Below are 18,649 nucleotides of genomic sequence, written 5' to 3' on the forward strand. Positions count from 1 at the left end.
CCCCCTGCCTCTCCCACCTGCAGCTGCCCCTTCCTCCTTACCTTCTGCTCTAGCTCCGGTCCCTCCAGCCCCTATCCTGCTCCCTGGCCATGTTGGGCTGGAGTTGTACTGCTGATGGGTGCCCCAGAGCTAGGGAAAAATCCAGGAAAAGTTGAGGAAGGGTGAGCATGGGGAGGGGGGGCAGGCACAGAGGCGCAGGCAGTAGAGCAGGGGTGGGGAATCTTTTTCCTATCATGGGCCACTGACCTGTAGAAAATAAAATAAAAATAAATAAATAAATAAATAAATAAATAAAAATCAATCATGGGCCACACACAAGTAAAAAGCAATTTAAAATTTTTTCTTTTTATTTTTAGAGAGAAACATAAAATGTTTTAGTCACCCACTTCTTTAGTATGATGGCTGAGGTTGCTTTTCTTTGGTGATTTTTATAATATCTGCTGGCTCTGAAGATGTCGCTACTCACAACTGGTTCTGCAAATTCACGTCTTAATCTGGCATACAGGCGGATACGAGTGATACTGCTCACAGCAGTATGTAGTACCAAATAGCAGCGCAATTTTCAGCGCACATCTCCTCAGGTTTGGAAATTCATTGGCACCCGGAAGAGGCAGGTTGTTGTATTTAGTCATAAGTTCACTGTTGCTTTGTAGTTCTATGACTTTGTGTTGAAAGTTTTCAGGTACAATCAACTGCTTCAACACTGAATGGTGTGGCAAAAATGTTTAAATCAAGTTCCTTCACTTTTAGGTCTTGAAATTGCTCACAACATTTCTGAAGTAAATTTCCACACTCCCTTGCATACTCTGCTGTTGATGCAGGTTTTTGTCCCCGAAAAGCTGGAAAATGCACTGTGTTGCCCTTTTCCAGTTGCATTTGCCACAGCTTTCATTTAAAAAAAAGGAAAGTAAGAAGCTGGTTAGGGCCTTGCAATTTGACTTTGAGCTCTGAGGTACTGAGTAATGTTGACCATGAATGTTAGGTCACAGTCACTTTGGGTCACTCAGCTCAGCAACAGGTTTTCCCTTTGTCTCCATGAAAAGTTTCACTCCCTCAATTCATAAAACTGCTTCAGCATACTCCCTCGGCTAAGCCATCAGACTTCACAATAGTAAACTAAATCACCATATTTTGATTCAAGGTCTTTCAATAGCTCCTTAAATTGGTGGCTGTTTAATACTCTACTTCTAATAAAATTAATGCTTGATACTACTATCAACATTACATTTTTCAGTTGCACTGAATGCGTGCACAGATTCTCTTGATGAATGATGCAATGACACACAATCAATTTACTCGGATTAAGGTTGGGGTGACCCATTTCTTTCTTGACTAGGGCAATTAATCCCTTCTGAGATCCAATCATAGCTGGAGCACCATCAGTAGTAAGACCACTTAATTTTTTTTTTTAACAATAACTGAAACCCTTGCACTGCCAACGTTACCTCCTCTAATATATCTTCACCTTTGGCAGCGTCAGACATTGCTACTAAAGAAAGCAAGTCCTCTCGAATCTCAAAACCAGGTGCGATCCCACACGGAAAAATAGCCAGCTGAGCTGTACTCGTTATGTCTGCTGTTTCATCAATAGCCAGTGAGTAGAACTCAAAAATCAGCCGCAGAATCTTTCAGAGACATTTCAATATCCCAAGCCATATCATTAATTCGATCTGACACTGTCCTGCGAGATAAACTCACACTCAAATAATTTAAGTTTCTCTAGAGCCAATACAGCTGCAGTCGCAACAATGCACACTCCCTTACAAACTCTCCTGAATGAGGCCTGAGTGCTTTCGAAGTAAGTTCACTCACCACATAACTGGCTTGAACAACACCATTCACCTCCTTCCTTGGTTTTGTGAAAATTGCTTGCGAGTAGTCAAATTCTTCTTAAGGGCTGTAATTTTGTCCGCACACACCTGCCCTCAAAATTCTTCATATTTGATGTGCTTTGTGTTGTAATGTCTTTCTAGGTTTGATTTTTTCATCACAGAAAGCGCTTCTCCACAAATCAGAAACAGGGGCTTGCATTTCACCTTGTGGCAGACTACCGCTGGTGTCTGCCACTTTAACAGCCTGAAGAGGCAATGGGCAGGTGCTGCCCAGCTCTGATGAGTGCCCATTTAAGATTCAGGCCAGCAGAGCTGGAGGCAGCACTCTCCTGCCTGGCAAAGAGGAAACAACATCTCCTGGTGGAGCTGCTACTTCGGTAACACCAGGAGGTAAGGGCAAGAGCTGATGGGGATGGTTAGGAGGCTCTTGGTCCTGGGCAAGACCTAAAACTGCACCCTGCTGGGAATGGGTGGCCTGGTGGGGCTGTTTGTGGCAGAACAGCCCCCAGAAATGCCAAGCCAGTTACCACCCCGGTGGAAGGTGAGTAGGTGTGCATAAATCTCAGCCCCCACCTTCAGGTGGGTCAGTAAACATTGGAGGTAGTTTGGGGCCAGGTACAGCCACCTGAGCCTATGGGGGGGGTGACCCCAGGCCCCAGCATAGGGGGGGCCGAGTATGGGCCTCAGTGGAGGCAGAGGTGTAGAGTGGGACACCTGACAGACTGCACCAGAGTGGCAGCTGGGACGCCTGGAGAGCCTGGAAAGGGGTATGGAACCTAGCAAAGAGGCAAGGCGCCTCGAGACTAGCAGCCCTGACTGTGTGTGTGTGTGTGTGGGGGGGGGGAGCCCAGTGAGGATGAGGGGGCTCGGAGCCCAAGGAGAGAGGCCAGAGTTAGGGGCTGGGATATAGCTGCAACATGTGAATGCCAAGAGGGGTAAGTAGCGAGGCCCTATGAACAGGGGTCCTGAGATGAGGCCCTGGGAGGAAAGAGTGCAAAGTGGGCCCTGGTGAGCAGGGGGCTCGAGGGTAAGTCCTGCTAACATGGGGGCCAGGCTAGGTCCAGGTAAGCCTTTGGGTGTCTGAAGCCACAGGTGGGCCAGAGGACCGATTGGGGAAGGGCCATGGGTAAACAACGGAGCGAGTCAGGGCAGCTGGGTGAGCAACCCAGTGAGAAACTGGAGGCAGAGTCACTCCAGTGTTTTGTAAACCACCCAGCGCTCGCTTAGATGAGGGTTGTGGGAGAGGCCCAAGAGGTCACACACTTGCTGGCTGGAGAGTGCAGGGAAACAAGCCCCAGGACCCTTCAAGTGACTGCAGGGTGAGTGTGGCCCTGGGAAAAGGAGGAGTGGTCTGAGAGTGGCCCTGCAAAGGGGCAGGATGAAAGAGACCATGTGAGAGGCAGTGGAGTGGGAGAGGCCTCAGTGAGAGGGAGGCAGTATGAGTGTGGCCTGTAATAGGGCAGAGAGCGAGAGGCCTAAAGCTGGGATGAGTTGAGCCGGGGCTGGAGCAGAGCTCAGTTGTTAGGAACATCTGCGAGGCTTGGGATGCAGTATAGGGGTGGCTGGAGCTGCATATAGGCCCAGGAGACCAGGGCTTGGAAGGGCAGACCTCCCACCTAATTAACACCTTAATTATGTGTTATCAAGGTGTGGCAGGAAAGAAAGGTGAGCAGTGTGCCCAGAGGCAGGTGAGGAGACTAGCACTGTGGCTAGTCAGGGAACTCCCACTTTGCCATACACTTCCACAAAAAAATAACTGTTTGTCCATTTTTCATTACTCCACGTCTACTTTTCTTATTTTTTTTGCAGTAGCTATTGTAAAAAGTAAAGGTTGGAAGGAACACTGTTTTTTTCCGCAAGCAACCAGCAACGACTGTGCAGAGTACCTGAAGAATTAAAGTCAGGACACAAGAAACACGCCGCACAGTTGGGACTTGGAGAAAATAACCGCAAGATTCAAAACGTATGAGATTTGAAAAATCAGGCACTGGTTGCCGTTTCAATGCAAACATTATGCTACCAACCACTTCACCATCAGCACATTTGAGTAAGTAACGATGAGGATAGGTTGCAAGCACTAAAAATGCAATTTTTAAAGAAGTTAAAAGTGCTATTGTCATAGGTGTATATTTTTAGAAATACAGTATAACCTTGTAAATCCGGCAGGCTCAGGACCAAGCACCTGCCATATATTTGAATATTCTGGATTTTTGAAATATAAGCAAAGTGCATAGTTTTCATTGGGGGGGAGGATAGTGGTGGCCAGTCAGGGAGCCATGCTGTGCTGGATGACCATGGTGCACAGCCGCGTGCAAGCTTCACTCTCCAGGAACTGGGGGGTAGTGGCAACCAGGCAGGGAGCAGCCGCCGCGCCACACTGTGCTGGATGGCTGCGGCATGCCAGGTCCTTGCCTGCTCATTGCTATGCCCCAGTCCCTGGAGGGATGAGCTTGCATGCAGCCATGTGCCATGGCCATCCAGCACTGCATGGCACAGCAGCTGCTCCCTGCCTGGTCGCTGCTACCCCCAACCCCTGGAGGGGGAAGCCTGAATGCAGTAGCTATCACCACCACCCATACCACAGCTCTGCGTATGGCTGGTGTTCTGGGACCAGCCATGCTACTCCCCAATGTATTTTTAAAAAAAGTGCCAGATTTTAGAGCATTCTGGATTCCTGAGTGCCAGGTTTATGAAGTTACTAGCTAATTACCCACCAGGAATGCCTGGGTTGGGGAGGAGGGGGCTGGGATGGAGTACCACCACCTAACACCCCTTGCTGCCGCTGTTCTGCCTCTTGCAGGGAGCGGGGTGGGGGAGCCGAGGCCAGCAGTGCTCCATCCAAGTCCTTTAGCATGGCTTTGGAATCATGGCAGCGCTCCCCCATACTTGGAGCACTCCGATAGGCTGTTTCCATTAGCCAATCAGAGCACAAATAGAGCGTTAGACAGACTTAGGCTTATAATATTAGAATTCTCTACTTGCCGTGGGCCAGATGAAATTATACTGCAGGCCCACGAGCCGTAGGTTCCCCATCCCTGCAGTAGAGGGTGACATGGTGGGGGGACAGGCACAGGAGAACAAGGGGCAGGGAGGTGAATTTTAGACAATCACAGTAGTGGAGGTGAATTTTAGACAACCTCCCCAATAATTAATTAGATTATATACATGGAAAAATTATTACAAAATTTATAGTTTTCCCATGTATAGATTCTAATTATGGCAAAAAAGTCATCTTAAACTTTATAGTCATCTTGGATTCAAATAAATACAGTATATTGAGTATGAATCTCAATATTGCCACTTGTACATTTATTTTAATATCAGGCTGCCCAGTTCAAAACTTCATTCTCTCCTGTAGTAGGCAAAACACTCAAAGGTAAAACAGGATTATTTTTTGGCTAAATTGAATCAATAATGAAGCTGGCTACAAAAAGGGTAATCCGATCTCATGCTTCAGGGCAGATGTAAAGAATCCTACACACTATATACACACCACTGCACCTTGGCCAAGTGCACTGTGAAAGCTTTATTTGCCTTCCTCTGAAATATCAGCTGGTGATGGAAACTACTTCTTTTAGTGCGGCAAGCAATAGTCTGGATCCATTATGCTGCTCTGAACCAATAGATGCAAGGTACCAAAGATGAACAGATTGCTAACGTAAGCTGGTTCTTTCAAAATCTGTATGGCACTTTGTACTTTGGCTGGAGTTGCTTACTTCTAAATCAGGCCAATAATATCTTTTCATTTCAACTTAATTTATAGCAGTGACAAAGTACCTGCTGACTAATCAGTGAATATATTGGCTTTCCTTACTCCCGTTGACACATTAGAGGGGAGAAGAGGGAGGGAAATAAGATAGGTTTCAAGAATATCTTCCTTCTGAGTCAGTCACAGGACAGTAACTTAAAGAAGCCATGCCACACATTGTGTGTCCTCTGCACCATGCAGACTCACTAAATTTAGTACTGCATTTAACAGCCCCACTTCATTAAAGTCAAGGTCAGGTTTTTCTATTTTTAATGATCCAAAATGTTCCATGGTGTTAGAATGGCTAGTAGCCCAGTTTCCTTTGGTGTCCAAAATGAAACCTACAGAATCTATAATTTACCACCACAGGGGAGAAATCACTGAAGACAGATTAGTGAGCTTTAGGAGGGGGACAAGATATAGACATAGAAAGTTAATAAGCCACAGCACTGAACTAGAACCTTAGCTCAATTAACACCAGGGTATGAACTGATCAGTTATAAGATCTAGAAAAATGCTTTCTTCTAATGAGCAACAGTTGTTACAACAACGTTGTGGGTGTTTAGGGGTTGGGAAGGGATTTATTTTTAGGAAAGAACTATACACTGCTGCTGAAGGCAGGATTGAAACTAGCTACCTGGAGACAAAGTTGATTAGGGCACTTGCCTAAGATGCTTTCAAAACAAGTCTTACATTTCCACAGGTATCCTCATGTTCTATATTTTATCCCTATCCTTCCAACTGCTTCCAGTAAACGAAAGTAATTTTAATTTTAATGCCGAGACAACTCTTTGGTTTTCAGTTGAAATTTCTGCATGTCTTTATCATAATGTGAGATTAATAAAATCGGATGCAGAAGTCTGAGAAGTGTACAGTCTACAAGAAACGTGACTTATTGATCAGGGCACAGCTATCATACCTGGTTTTTTGTTTTCCTCTTTTTCCTTTCCTTTTTACATGCAAGTGACTACTGAAATCTGATGCTGTGGGTGGTGTTTAGTCTGAGGAATCCTTTAATTTCAGCTATGCAGAGGCAGTTGTTTCTCAGATCATTTCACTGAGCATTTAACAGAGTGGGTGGGATTAGTATGATCAATGCATTGTTCATCATCCTTAAAGCCCCAAGGAGTTCATGGAAAGACGTGCCCATTAATGCTAGAATCAGATCTTCCAAGCTGCTTTTAAAGGGCCATCTGGCCAAGCTAATTCTATTATTATTTATTACCCTGTAGGCAGGTTATCCAACTTTGAACTGAATTTGATTCGTAAAATGCTGCCAGCTTTAAAGGTTGCTTTCCTGCCAAGTTCTTTCTGGAAGGCCTTTTTTTTGTTGAAAAGCAGATTATCATATTTAGTGATTGATACAGAGAGCCTTCCTAACATGGGGGATATAAGGATTCTTGCAGAATATACCAGGTGGATAGTCACTTCAGCTACTTGGCAAAAATTTTATATAGCTGGAATCCACTTTGTGTAGCATACCAGGGCACATTGCAGTATACAGTAAAACAGAATTAGTAATATCCATGCATTGTAGCCTGCCAGTCAATCTATATTATAGCAAAATCTCTATTTAAGGCTTGTCTACAGAAAGTTAGATTAGACTATGAATTCAGAGCAGAATAATTTTTCCTACTTAACTACCTGTGTGGATGCTCTCCTTTTGAAATAACATTTCCCTCCCACTTGGCTTGAACAGTAAATGAGCAACTACATTACTGGCCATTTACCATAGCAAGAAACTGTAAACCTCATTAATGAGGGAAAACAAAAATTCATCCATCAAGCCACACAGGAACTGTGCTACTTAGAAATACTGAGATAAAACTGGGTCAGGTTCCAGCTTGCATTGCTGAAATGCTTCTTTCCTCTCCCCCTCCCCAGCCCCCCACCAGAAAACCATATCAACCAGGACGACTAAGCAGAGCTACAAAGGAATCCTCACAACAACCCTTTCGGAGACAGGTCGCTGATATGTCCTGGGCATGAACATCGGATTTTGTTTTGATATCTGGGACCTGCAGCACATGCATTTCTACTGCATTTAGCTGGCTTTAGCATCTAGAACTTAATTTTCAGAAACTCTATGAGCTTGCATATAGCTCAGTAGCTATACAAAATGATTTATTTGGGGCTGGTCCTGTTTTGAGCAGGGGGTTAGACTAGATGACCCCCTGAGGTCCCTTCCAACACTAATTTTCTATTATTCTATGAATAGAAGGTCTGAAATTAGTCAAATTACAACTGAACCCAAACTGGGCTAAATGCTGTCCAGATGTGCAGAATGCTAATTCTAACAGGATTCAGATATACAAACTATCTTTTGGTTTAATTGAGACTCCTGGTTTCATTTGGATCATCAAGCATTAATTCCTACTGACCTGCCATGTTTTCCATTGTTTGCTTCAGAGAAGTTCCCTCACAAGGGAGCCTCTTACCCTGACCTATCATTGCAGAAGCATAACATTTCACCCCTTTGCCAGGCTGTGGTCCTAAGGCTGGGAAACCTGGGAGCCAAAACATTTGTTTTCAGTCTGATCTTCCCACTATAGTCAATGGGTTAGAGCAAGTAACTTGATAACATGATACCTGCCACAGCAGAAGACTGGACGTGACCCAGGAGATCCCTTTAAGTCCTGTATCAGAAGGTTGAACATCTTCAACCCTGCTCATTTAGCCTGTAATTTAAAACAAACACACCCGTTTCCTGGAGCTACAGCTGAACCTCCAAAAGATTTTACCAGTTGGTGCCAAGCTCCAACCAAGACAAGTTTCAATTAGCCGTGGTTTAAGGAGCTCCAGCCTGCCTTCTTACAGCACTACCATTGGATTGGCCTCCACCTACTTAAGAGCCAGCTCTGCTTTTTCCAGAAGATGGGCTTCTCAAGCACTTTATTCCACACACAGGTAGGTGATTTCAGGGAGGGCTCTCTTGAAAGCATACCGACTCCAGCATTGGGAAAGTCCAGCTTGATACGGGGGCAGTGGGAGCACAGTAGAAAGGCTCAGTGGGATATTACTAAGCCAAAAGAGAATCCCTTTCTTTCCCTCCTCACCCCACATACCCCTCGTCATCTTCCTTATGCCGGCATGTGAAAGGGAAGAGAAGGGCTGCGGATAAGGTCCCACCCTTCTCGTCAGCTCTTCTGTCTCTTTGGGCATACCAGCAGATGTCACAACCAAACAAAACACACAGCATAGCAAGACTCCCAATACAAAAAGGAGTGAATGGCTTTACTGAAAGTGAGTTTGGAACTAGATAAAATTGATAAATCTAAACACAAAATGCCAATAAGAGCTAGCACTGATTAAAGCTCCTTCTGAACAAAGCCATCCAGAGTCCAAGCTAGAAAGCCCCGTGATGACTCAGAAGCTGAATCTTATACGCCAAGCAGATAACGGTGGAAGCTGCACATTCAACCCACTCTAGAGACACAGTTCTACACCAAGTTGCTGACCTGAACAACTGGCTAGTATTTAGTCGCCTTGTTTGAAATTCCACTTTAGAGCCCCAGATATAGTAGCCCACAGCCCTCAAGGAATTAGAAGGTTTGTAGGATTTTATTCCCAAGAAAAAGGAATGTTTGGACTTAGGTTCTGGCAGGGACTGGCTGTTCCTCATAACTTAGTGGTTTTGCTTATATCAGTCTGTCCTTCACGTAGGAACACTACAAGTTTTCTCTTCCCAAAAAACATACATTCTCAAATGGGGAAAGGGTGAAGGAGTGGATGGGAGGCATTTTCAGACCCCCAAGGAGGAAAGAAGGGCAAGGTGAACCTGTTTTCTTCCAGAACAGACAAACATCTACTTGTTTTCCTAGAAGTAGAAAGTTAAATGCCACCATGATTACTTAGGTATTTAGTAAAGTCACATACATGACACTCTTGCTTATGGTTTTCTCTTTCCCTTTCCTTCATTCAGTTATCCCTTCTACTTCTGCCTTAAATTTCCAGGTGTCCGTCACCTCTTCCTTCTTCCCCACACCATTTCTACAGACACTTTGCTTCCCTGCTGTAATGTGTTCTCATTTTCCCTGCCTCAACCCCCTTCTCCTAACTCCCATGGTCTCATACACTCTCCACACACTGTTCCTCCATCAAAGCAAACCCTACTGCACTCTCCTGCCTTCACTTCTGGAGCCAGGTAAACCCGTCTTCAGCTCCTGGCCTGGACTCCAAACGTCTGACTCAAAACCCATTAAAATAAATTAAAAGATACCCACTGATTTCCAGTGGCTTTGGATCAGCCTTCTTTATCACCTTACTGCAACCAAACCAACTTATAAATATATGGCACCTATACACATGCTCCAGGGTGGGGGCATTCTAATTAAAACACCAACAGCGTCTCATGTATTCAGCATCCCATGTTTCAAAATGGCAGTGGGGCACGTTAACTAAAGTTTGATAACATGTAAAAGTGCTCATAGGTACAAGATTCCTCGCCTGAGGGTTATTCTGATTGTCTCCAGCTCTGTTTCATGCTAGAATTAAAAGAAAGAAGCTCTCAGGACAGCCATTCAGCCCACCCCTTCTCAAATGAAGGGCAGAGGTGGCTGGACACCATTTTGCCCAATTCCACTAAAGAACATCTAAAGCAGGGGTGTCAATATGACCCATGGGCCAGTTCCAGCCAAGGCAGCCCTATCATCTGGCTTCCGGTGCTGGCCCTGGATTTAAATTGACCTGCACGTGCTGACCCAGCCTCACGGCCAGGGCCCAGGACACACTCACGTTGCAGACTCCAGAGTAGCTGGAATGGGTGCTACACGTGGACCTTTCTCCCACCCCCAGGCAGTCTGGGACCCACACAGCACGCAGGCTGGAGACCCCTTCCACACCCAGCTTTAGCTAGGGGGTGCTGCATGCAGCATGGATTCTGGAACAGAAGCTGCATGCAGTGTAGTTCAGCCAGGGAAGCTGCTGTGTACTGCACACACTGCTTGCTCCAGCCAATCCAGGACCCATGGTGCACACGGCACCCGCTCCAGCCAAACTGTGCTATGTGTTGCTCTTGTTCCAGCTGCTTTGGCATCTGTGCCACACAGTGCTCACTCCAGTCAATCCAGGACCCATGCTACACATGGCACCCACAGCACCACATGCAGTGCAGGTCTTGGAGTAGGTGGAACTTGAGTGGCATGCAGTGGATCCACCACGCAGGGGGGATAGAAGGAGGAAGGGGGTGGGAAAGGCTTTGTGGGTTAATATCACTGATCTAAAGAAAGACCCTCCAACAGCAAGAAGCTGCTGCATTTCTAAATGCAACTCAACTTCAGGTTGCATAGGCAGCTTGCAGATGTTAAAAAACAAATCCATGCTTTACCAGAAGAAGCAGTGCATTAGTTCGACCTGGCTCCGCAGTGTCTGTATAGACTGGATGCTTCAGCAGGGTTTTTTTGCACTTTTATCTAAAAGCTGACTGAATCAGCTTTTAGATATAAGTGCCAGAAAAGCCCCACTAAAGCACCTGATCTACACAGATGTTGGCAAACCAGGTCTCAACTAATGTGATGCCTCTTCTGGGCATGTGTTTGGCACAGGAGTACACCAAATTTAAAATAAAGTGGGGTTTTTATGGTTTTGGTTTTATGTTTTTTTTGGATTGTTAGTTTCTTTGTTTTTTTTTTTTTAACATCTGTAAGCAGCCTCTGTGTATTTTTGCAGAACCCGATCTTGGTAGCTGCCTGAGGGGGCAGGGGGAGGAGGGAATCAGAGACCTAGAGAGTGCTCTGGATGTGCATACAATACAGAACAAAGACGCTTGCTTTTTTCTAGGTTTAGATATAGAACTCCCTTTCGCTCCTATAAAACTGTGCATCTTAATCACTAAAGTGGTATCAAGTCTCTCAGCCTAGGGCTGGACAGTTACTAATTGCAGAAAAACAGGGCAGAATGAGGGCAAAAAACAGTTGTGAAAGATGGACGGAGAACAAGCAATTAACAGAGATTACAATGACAAAATGAAGCAGTACCTGAAAAAATATCACAGGAGTCAAAACAAGAAAGAAACAACATCTTCCACTCAGTCCCCTCAACAGGGATGCTTGTTGAAGCCCAGAAAGTAGCAATCCTATCACTTCAGGCTGAAGTCTTTTAGGTCAAAGCAGACAACAGACAAAATGCACACCAGCACAATGCCATTAGAGTAACATCTCACATGCTGCTTAGCATACCTGTGTTTTTTGGTCCATCAGCATAGACTGGTCCAGGAGGTGGTGGTGCATTCTGCCATCCATACTGTGGATACCCTTGATAACCTGGTTGACCTGGTGGATACGGTCCAGTAGGCCCTGGTGGATACGGTCCAGTAGGCCCTGGTGGATAGCCTGGGTATTGACTGGGGCCTGGAGGTCCACCTGGCTGTTGCGTATACGGTGGATATGGAGCATTCGGGCCTGGGCCAGAATAAGGTGGAGGATTTTCGTAATTCATGTGGGATACAAAATCTTTCCTAAAGGGAGAGAGGGTAGGGGGAAAGGAAAAAGAAAGATATGATTTTGCTTTAGCCTGCTGAGTTTCTTATAAGCAGGGCATATAAATCCTAATTCAAATAACGATAAAGCTTTGCTTTTCCTCTGCTCCCTTCCAGAGACTGTGTAATTATTTAAAGGCATTAAATATACAGACCTGACAAGGATCCTGTCAGGCAGATACAAATCTTGAGCCTGAACCTGGCTCTAGTGAGACTCATGTTTTCTTTTAATTTTCCATGCCTCTGGTTCCCATGTTATTGGGTAGAGTTAATTCATAAGCACTACTATGCTTTAGCTATGAAGTCAGCTTGTATAGTAATTTCAAAGAAGATTCCTGAAACTTCCACAAAGTTAAAGAGATTTGGTATGATTACTTAAAAGCAATTATTTTGCTTTTCTTCAAGAGCTTGGAAAAAAAAAAAGCTTAAGTAGTTCACATCACTTGTAAATTATTTGCAACAAGTATGGGACAGTGAATGGATTTAATCAAGGGGAGAGAGAGAGAATTTGATCTTAGTGCAGTACAGCCAAGTCTGGGAACTCCTAAGCTGCTGTAAATACCTATATTCAAATCAGAACTAGAGAGGAATGCAGCATGCAAGTAATTTGTTAAGTTCAGATTTGGTCAGGAAACAGCACTCACTTCAAAAGTGACAAAGCTGGAGCATTAACAGCCACAAACAATCACAGATTTCAGGTATCACTCCAAAGCATCACTAAGGAGACTGAAAGTTCATAAACTGTGCCTAATTATTGCTCACAGCATTACCATCTTGGAACCACAGCTTTGTAATTTTAATAAGCCTACAAATAACATGACAGACTTTTTTTCCAAATGGGGCTATCACTAGAGAAAGGTTTACAGCAGTATTTTTATTTAAAATGCATTGCAGTAATGAGTGTGGAATAAGGAACAAATTAATCCATCATCTTTCAATGCAATATGTACAAGGACAATAGGAGAAGGGATATAAAGTTTAAAAGATTTTTGAAAATGCTGTTAATCAGAAATGTTATTAAATTTCACAATAATGTAGGTTAAAAAGACATTCCAATTTTCTACAGTGATTCTACTGTCTCTCTACAGATCAGGAGAGTTCTGCTTCCTTTCTCAGTCTGTGTTATCTACCCCTTCTCAAACTCTGCTGGTTCATACCAATACTCTAGATTGGATGATTCATGGCAACTGCAAATTTCTGGTGCTGGCACCAACAAGGCAGCAGAGGTGTGACTGGACTATTAACTGATCATAAATCTGCAGGATTCTCCTCCATGAACCCCAGACAAGGAAAGAGGAGACAGAGCAGGGTGGAGGCAAAAAACAGCCAAACTGGGCTGCCCATTTTTCTGCACTAAAATTTGCAACTTTACTGAGGTTTCGGTAGAAGAAACTGTTAGATTATGTCTGACTTTCTGTATGTCACAGCCCAATACTTCTTACTTCCTACAGGACTAAGTTTGAGAAGTGAAGAGACTCACCCAAGGTTATACTTCAGGTAAGTGGCAGAACCAGGAAAATAACTGATCTGAGTCTGACTCCGAGTCCTAACTTCTGGACTATAGCCCATCGTGAATAACCCATACTAATCAAAACTAAACATCCTTTCTAGCCATCTGTAAAATATAGAACAAACAGCATATGACATTTTTTCCCCTAGGGCTATGGCCAAAGGAAGCATTCCTGTTTTACAGACAGGCAAATAATTCACCTTTGTGTGCCTTCATTTTTCTAGGGTCACACAGCAGATTAACAACAAAGATTACAGATCACATTTAAAAAGGCAGGTAATATTCAGCAGAAGCAACCAAACATCAGCTACAGTGATCAGACAAACCAGTCAATGGAGCCAGTTTCTGCTTTAAACAGCATTCAGGAGGAAAGGCTGCAAATGTTTTCTTTTTTGAATCAGGTTTCAGGCCAGTTTAGCTGCTGCAAGCTCTGACTTATAAGCCATAAACAAGCCATGTTGTTCACATCAACTGTATTTCATCAGAACCTAAGCATCATTCCCCAAGGCTTGATCTCTAGGTCCTCTGCTTATTTACAGGTTGCTCTTGCCTGGGTAGAAGTCAACATCATGCTGATTTCTATCAGCATGCATGTGGAAATCAAGCAATACAAAACAGAGCCACAATTTTCGCAGAGGCCATAAAAGCCAGGATGATTACAGAGCCATCCCAGCAATATACCCCCTGAAGGTAATGGGCTGAATCTCCCACATTACTGGAAAGTCTTTAAATCGCAGTAGACTGACAGGATTGGGGAAATCCGAGGCTGAATTTTTGTAGTTCATTCTGCCACTTGAGATCCTATTCCAAGACTCCCTTTGCCACAGAGGTCAGAGACAGACTCATCAACTGCCTCTGTTGAAATAATTATGTTGTTGTTTTCTTTATCCATCCACACATAGCGATTTTCTATTGCCAGGTGCAGTGAACTGAGCTTAAGCTGTCCAGCTAATAAGGCAAATACAAACAGGGATCCTTCCACCCCCCACACTTTTTTTAAAAAGCCTGTCATTAGGGTAGACAGACTTCAAAAAATACCTGCCCCAAATGAACCAAAATATGGCCAACAGCAAACAGCAGCTTGATTTATCAACAGTACTATTTTGCTATGATTTATCTTCTGTCAAAGTAACAGCTATGGAAAATCCAGGGAAGAGGCCCACACAAGTTAGTAACTTGGACGGCTGCACAAAATGGCACCACTCTGTTTCGACTTGCGTTTCAATGGAACAGCATTTCATTTAGAATTTCATTTGGATTCGAAACCGCTGCTCTGTTTCGTCAAAACAGTCACACTGTTTCGTGTTTCACCCATAGGTTATAATGGGGAAGCTTGAAACAGCCTCTCTCATCTGGCAGTCAGATTGGGGCCCACCACCCTGGGAGGGCTGCAGGGACTGTGCAATGGGGTTCAGTTCCCTTCTCCAGCCCAGTTGAGCTGGGGAAGGGAACTGAGCCCCATCACTCAGTTCCCCTTCCCCAGCACTATGATCCATTGGGCTGGGGAGGGGAAGTCAGGTCAGCTGGGCTGAGTTGCCTTTCCCAGCCCAGTGGATCGCAGCGCTGGGGAGGGGAACTCAGCCAGGCTGCTTCAAATCTCAAAGTGTTTCAACTGCCCTAGTTTTGTTTTGAGGCTGTTTCAAAGTTCATTTCATTTCGATTTCGCCGTTTTGAGCTCAAGATGAGTCGAAACAGTGTTGAAATGAAACAGCCGGCAAAATTTCGCACAGCCCTACTAACTTAGCTCCTGATCTGGCAGGTGCAGATCAGCCCACCTCTGCCCAGGAGGAATCCAATGTTAATAGGATGTGTACACAATTACATATGCACACAGGGAGCTCCAGTTATGTTTTAGAGCTCTCAGGAGGCCTAGCAGTAAACTAGTGCCCCCCTAGGCTAGCTGCTGCACAGACATAGAACAGAGATAGTTCCTGCTCCCAAAAAAGCTTATAATTTAAGTGAAAAGACAAGAGATGGATAAACTGAGACAGGAGCACAAAGAAGGAAGTGGCAGGACAGGGAGCAGTCATATGAATTCAGCCATATTTGATCTATTTTTTCCAGGTAGAACAGCAAAGGAGAGTTTAAAGGGGATAATGAGTAGCTTTGAGCATGTTTATAATGGGGCAGCATGGGAGAAAAAACAAAGGTGTTGTCTGAAAAATATAACACATGATGGATGCCAGCTTCATGGACTGAGCAGAGGCAGGAGATGCAGCAGCATAAGGATGAGTGGGCAAGCAGGGCACGAGCCCCAGGCACTAAGGGTTGGGGCCACCAGAATGGACCAGAGAATTCCTCACTCTGCTGTCCCCAGTCCACCTGCATTTCCCAACTCCAGGCCCTATAGTAAGCAGCAGTAGCACAGGAATGCAGGACAGTCTGATAAATGTAGTTCTGTAAAGCAGCCTTATTTTTTGCCACTGAAAACAGGAGGTTTGTGTGTCCCACTTCCCTTACAAGTCCCTCTCCGACTCATTTTATGCCCTTTTCCTCACATGTCTGACAGAATGTTGTACTTGTGTGTGTTTGCAAAATTTGTCTAAGTGTGCACACAAACACAAGTCCTATTTGCAGACCTGTATAAGTATTTACAGAACTGGGGATGTCATCAACTATGCAGGTACTCTTTAATAAACAGGTCCTGCTCAAAACCTGCTTTCCTGTGAGCCCCTAAATCAACAGGGAGGTCAAGCCCTGGTTTCCCAGGGTAGGGACAATATACTGTCAATATATCCTAACTAGTAATTTCAGTCCATCTACAGCCTGGACTAACAAGATTATACATTTAGAGTAGCTACATGCTCTTACTTCATATGAATCATGTCATCTGCGTTTCCTGATTTGATTTTTTTTTTTTTTTGTAATTCACTAAACCAAAAGAAAACCAAGGGTTTTTCTTCTGCCCTTGTTTTTCATTCTACACCTAAAACGTTTTTCCTTAACTCAGGGGTATCAAACTCATCCAGCCCCGATGTGTGGCATGGGGCTGGTCCACAGGCTGGATCAGTGCCACAGACCAGATATCGCATGCAGAACAGCCCCAGAGTAGCCATGCTGTGACACGAGCTGGAGGGTGTATACAAGGCCATCCAGCATACCCCACAGGATGACTGCATATAAATTCAGAGACCCACAGGCAGCACCAGGGGCCAGATGATAGGGCTCTGTGGGTTGGATACAGCTGGCAGGCCATTACTAACACCTCTGCCTTAAATCAATAAAGCACTAATAGTCCTGGCTTAACAGTTTTTAGAAAACGAACATACTTTCTTATTAGAATTTAAAGGGATACATTTTAGGTCCCAAATATAGATTGGTGAAAAAAAAATTGTGAAAATTTTCATAGAATCATAGAATCAATGAGTCGGAAGGGACCTAGACAGACCATCTAGTCCGACCCCCTGCCATGGGCAGGAAGGAGCACTGGGGGTGGCAGGGGTCATAAGACCCCAGCCAGGTGCCTATCCAGTCTCCTCTTGAAGATTTCCAGGGAAGGTGAGAGCACCACCTCTCTGGGAAGCCTATTCCAGGCTCTGGCCACCCTTACAGTGAAGTAGTTCTTCCTAATATCTAACCTAAACCTATCCTCCCTCAGCTTGTGGCCATTGTTCCTGGTGACTCCAAGGGGGGCCCTGGTGAACAGACTTTCCCCGAGTCCCTGCTGCTGGCCCCTGATAAGGTTGTAGGCAGCCACAAGATCCCCCCTCAGTCTCCTCTTGCGGAGACTGAAGAGATTCAGGTCCCTCAGCCTCTCCTCATAGGGCTGGCCACGGAGGCCCTCAACCATACGAGTGGCCTCCTCTGGACCCTCTCCAGGTTCTCCACGAACTTCTTCAAGTGCGGCGCCCAGAACTGGACAGTACTCCAGCTGCGGCCTGACCACCGCTGCATAGAGGGGAAGCAAGACCTGTCTGGACCTGTTAGTGATGCCCCTGTTGATGCATGACAGGGTGCGGTTGGCTCTGCCTATTGCTTCGTCGCATTGGCGACTCATATTCATCCTGGAGTCAATCCTGACTCCAAGATCCCTCTCTGCCTCTGTGCTGCTGAGAGGGTCAGCCCCTAACCTATAACCATAATGCTGGTTCCCTCTCCCCAGGTGCAGCACCCTGCACTTGTCCTTGTTGAACCGCATCCTGTTCAGATCTGCCCACTTCTCTAACCTATCCAGGTCTGCCTGGATGCGGTCCCTGCCTGCCAGTGTATTCACTTTACCCCACAGCTTGGTGTCATCAGCGAACTTGAACAGGGTGCTCTCCACACCCTCGTCCAGGTCGCTAATGAAGATGTTGAACAGCACCGGCCCAAGGACCGAGCCCTGGGGGACTCCGCTGCCCACACCCTCCCAGGTCGACATCGACCCGTCCACCACCACCCTCTGGGTGCGCCCCTGGAGCCAGTTTGCCACCCATGTGACTGTGCATTTGTCAGTGCCGCAGTCCCTCAGCTTGCCCACCAGAATTGGGTGGGACACTGTGTCGAAGGCCTTCTGGAAGTCCAAGAAGATGACATCGACTTCCTCCTTCCCATCTAAGCTCTTTGTTACCTGGTCATAGAAAGAGACCAGGTTAGTCAGGCAGGATCGGCCTGGCACGAACCCATGCTGGTTACCCCTCAACATCACTTCCCCTGCAGGGCTCTCACAAATGTGGCCCTTGATAATTTTTTCAAAGACCTTCCCCAGGATAGAAGTAAGGCTGACTGGCCTGTAGTTGCTAGGCTCTTCCTTCCTCCCCTTCTTGAAAATAGGGACCACATTGGCCCTTTTCCAGTCCTCAGGGACTTGGCCCAAGCACCGGGAGTCCTCGAACAGCCGTGCCAATGGCTCCGCAATGACACCAGCCAATTCTCTCAGCACCCGCGGATGAAGGTCATCCGGGCCCGCCAACTTGGACACATCTAAGCCCTCCAGGTAATCCTTAACTAGGTCTGAACTAACAGTTGGGGGACTCGTGTCCTTCCTGGGCCTCTCTAGGCTATCACCCGAGAGCACCCCACTGTCAGCAGACAAGAACACGGAGGCAAAAAACTTGTTGAAAAGTTCTGCCTTCTCTCGTGTGTCCATCACCAACTGCCCTGCC

General features: G+C 45.6%; 1 long non-coding RNA gene across 1 annotated transcript in view; it reads right to left on the reverse strand.

Moving 5' to 3' along the window:
* Positions 1 to 11,841, reverse strand: part of LOC109290188 — a 30,972-nt gene extending 19,131 nt beyond the window's left edge. Inside the window, exon 1 of the long non-coding RNA XR_002095556.1 lies at positions 11,757 to 11,841. This is a non-coding gene — a long non-coding RNA (uncharacterized LOC109290188). The remainder of the gene's footprint in view (positions 1 to 11,756) is intronic.
* Positions 11,842 to 18,649: the final 6,808 nt, after the last annotated feature.

The sequence above is a fragment of the Gavialis gangeticus genome, unplaced genomic scaffold (genome assembly GCF_001723915.1).
Source record: "Gavialis gangeticus isolate Ggan-Ray unplaced genomic scaffold, GavGan_comp1, whole genome shotgun sequence".
NCBI classification, from domain to species: domain Eukaryota; kingdom Metazoa; phylum Chordata; order Crocodylia; family Gavialidae; genus Gavialis; species Gavialis gangeticus.